Source organism: Colobus angolensis, unplaced genomic scaffold, assembly GCF_000951035.1.
Source record: "Colobus angolensis palliatus isolate OR3802 unplaced genomic scaffold, Cang.pa_1.0 Scaffold68, whole genome shotgun sequence".
NCBI classification, from domain to species: Eukaryota; Metazoa; Chordata; class Mammalia; order Primates; family Cercopithecidae; genus Colobus; species Colobus angolensis.
Window position 1 is genome coordinate 435,238 of NW_012120487.1, and position 3,330 is coordinate 438,567.

Sequence of the window (3,330 nt, forward strand, 5' to 3'; positions counted from 1 at the left end):
AAAAAAAAAGAGGGGGGGAGTGGAGTCAGGACCGGGACCCAGGTCTCTGACTACAGCATTGTGCTACTCAGAATTGTGATTTCAAAGTGTGTTTTACTGGACTGTGAGCTCCCTGAAAGCTGGAGCCTTATCTGATCCAACTCAGTGGGCCAAGGACAGGATGATGCACCCAAGAATGTCTGATGGATGACTGAATACATGATGTTATGAATCAGTGATGGTGTGGGCAGGGAGGGAGGGTGGATGAAGGCATGATCGATCAGGAGGAGGAATAGCCTTGACTCTGCCCAAGGCAGTTAATCCTTTTGAAACTAGTTTCTTTAGCTATAGAATGCGCATCAGCCATATAGACCAGTTAATCCTTTTATTTTATTATAATTTTTTTGAGACGGAGTCTTGCTCTGTCACCCAAGCTGGAGTGCAGTGGTGCGATCTCGGCTCACTGCAAGCTCCGCCTCCTGGGTTCACGCCATTCTCCCGCCTCAGCCTCCCAAGTAGCTGGGACTACAGGCACCCACCGCCACGACCCGCTAATTTTTTGTATTTTTAATAGAGACGGGGTTTCACCGTGTTAGCCAGAATGATCTCAATCTCCTGACCTCATGATCCGCCCGCCTCGGCCTTCCAAAGTGCTGGGATTACAGGCATGAGCCACCGCGCCCAGCTAATCCTTTTAAAACTAAGTTTCTTTAGCTATAGAATGGGCATCAGCCATACAGACCACACAGTAACTCTGAAGATTCAATGTGAGCAAAGCCCTGGGCACTGGCCGGTGAGTGCATCTTTTGGGCAGCAAAGCAGGATAAGCACCCAGAGCGGGGCTGGGGCTGCTGATGACTGTGGACCTCTGGCTGAAGGGCACACTGTCCTCTGAGGGGAAGTGAGTATTGGAGTGACATGAGACTGTCTGTCCAGCTGTGCAGGGAGCCACATGAGCAAACAGAGTCGTCCACTGGTGAACAAGGCCATCCTTGGCTGGCCTGTCTGTCACTCACAATAAGCCAGGACTTATCTCTTTAGGTCAGCGTCGGCCTTTTGGGGAAGAGCTGTCACTGTCCTCACCTGCTGAGGAAGGCCCTGTCTCCAGGAAGAGCTGTGCTTGCTGAGGAGCTATCACTGACTCAGGAGACATCTTCAACCCAGCTCCAACTGCGTGGCCCAGGATTTGAAGCTGGCATTAATTGACCTGAGAGTTGTTCATGTAGGAGGAAGTTTGCTGGCACTTGGGAAGTCAATAATAATAATAACAGTCCCTTCCACAGGCCCAGCACCCTACAGTTTGCAAATTCTTTTCCTCCTCTCCTCCCACTTAACAAATTTCCTTCTTTGACTTTCTCACAAGCCTTGGAAGATAAAATAGTATTTTCATGATCATTTACCAGAAAATAAAGCTGAGGCCCAAGGAAGAGGAGTGCCTTGTCCAGGTTTCTAGGCAAGTCCAGGGCAGAGCTGGGACCAAGATGCCCGTGTCCTGATTCCCAGCCATGCCTCTTTGCTCTGTAGTCCTGGGAGGGGCCTTCTTGGCCAAGCATGCATGACCACCTCCAGCTTCGTGGAGAGCCACAAAGCATCAAGTGTACTGGACTCAGGGGCCTTTAGGTGAATCCTCCACACTTTGGTTGGCCATCTTCCATTTTTGAGGGATTTCTCTGCCCCTTACCTCAGCGGAGGCTCAGAAAGGGGCTTGAAGGTGAGGTGTTATATACAGGAGAGCCAGCCTAAGTAGGGGCTTCCATGTCTACTACTCACAGGGTATAAATGACAAATGGAATTGGGGCTGAGGGATGCTGGGATTCCCTTTGCACAGAGGCCATGAAGGCACCAAGTGGGGTGGTGATTGGGAATCTGGAGTGAAGGCAGGAGAAAGGCCCTGCCCCACCCTCGTCTAGGAGGCATCATAAAATCCCAGTTAAGGGCACTCTGGAGCCAAGCACATGAGGTTCCAATCCCTACCCCTCCACTTCTCAGGGAGCACATTACAATCTCTATGCCTTAGCTTGCTCAGACTTAAAATGGCACAGTCACACTAGCATAGGGCTCACTGGGTTGTCAAGAGGATTGAATGAGGTGATACGTGTACAGTTCCTGGAACAATGCCTGAAACACACAGGAAACATTCGACATGACCTTGATTTGCTCTCCTCTGGCCAGAAGGGAGGGAGACAGACCTTTTACAGTTGGATATTTCCTCTCCTTTGGGAAGTCCACAGCTCAGGGATTACCTGGGAGGGTGAGGGTGACCATGCCCATCTCCCCTCTTGCCAGAGCTGAAGAGGGAAGAGGCAGGGCTGTGAGGTCTGTGGTGTGGTGCTGAAGGAGCTGCTGCCTCGCAGCCTCACGCCCAGCCTGTCCCCGGTGATAAATCACAAACATATTTTTAATGATTATTTAAAGCTCTTGGCTGCATGCCCTTTCTGGAAGGGCCATCTCAGCCCTTGTCAGGCTGTGGCAGATCGAAGGGAAGCTTGCACATCACTTATTGAGGATGGTTTCTTTTATTCCATTATTTTTATAAGAGACTCACTGACAAAATATTGTTCTTGGCCCCAGCCTGGCCCCTTTGCTTGTGTTCAGAGGTAACAGGCTGCCCCGGCCAGGGAACTGCAAGTTTCCCATCAAGAGGGAGGCAGACAAGGGCTTGGCAATTCCTCATCCACCAGAGTATTATTTGCAGGGTGAGGAGGGAGTGAGTCTTGCAGGGTGAGGAGGGAGTGAGTGGTTAGGAGCCTTGTTTAGTGAACTGTAGGCCTGGGCCCAAGTCTCCTCCACTCAGTTCTGAGGGGTGAGAAATGAGGCAGAGGGGAGAGGGCAGGGGGTTGTGTGTGCTTCCCGGTTCTGTTTTCATTCACTGACAAACATTTACACTGAGCACACATGCTCAGCACTGTCCCCACCACACCCTGCCAAAGAGGGCCACCTAGAAAAGTGATCATCAAACTGTGCCTCATGGAACCCTAGGGTTCAGAAATTACACCACTGGTATTTTCTGGAAATTACCAGGATGGGGTATGTAGGAAAGAAGCGGACTTCTGGGCCTCCCACCCCATCCTCAGCCTGAGTAGCCCTAACTTTATTATGCTTTGACTTTGAGCTTCTCTCTAAGGTTTCATTTGAAGAATGGATTCTTCTGGTTAAAAGTTTGAATATCACTATTAATTCCTTTATTGTAAAAAAGGGAAACAGAGGCCCAGAGACGGGACAGAGTTGCCTAAGGTCACATAGACATTTGCAGAGTAAGGATCCATCTCCTGGCCCCCAGTTGTGTGAGGAGCTGGAACTGGCATGTGAAACAATCAGAGAACAAGAAACATTGGTCTGGAACCAAGTTTG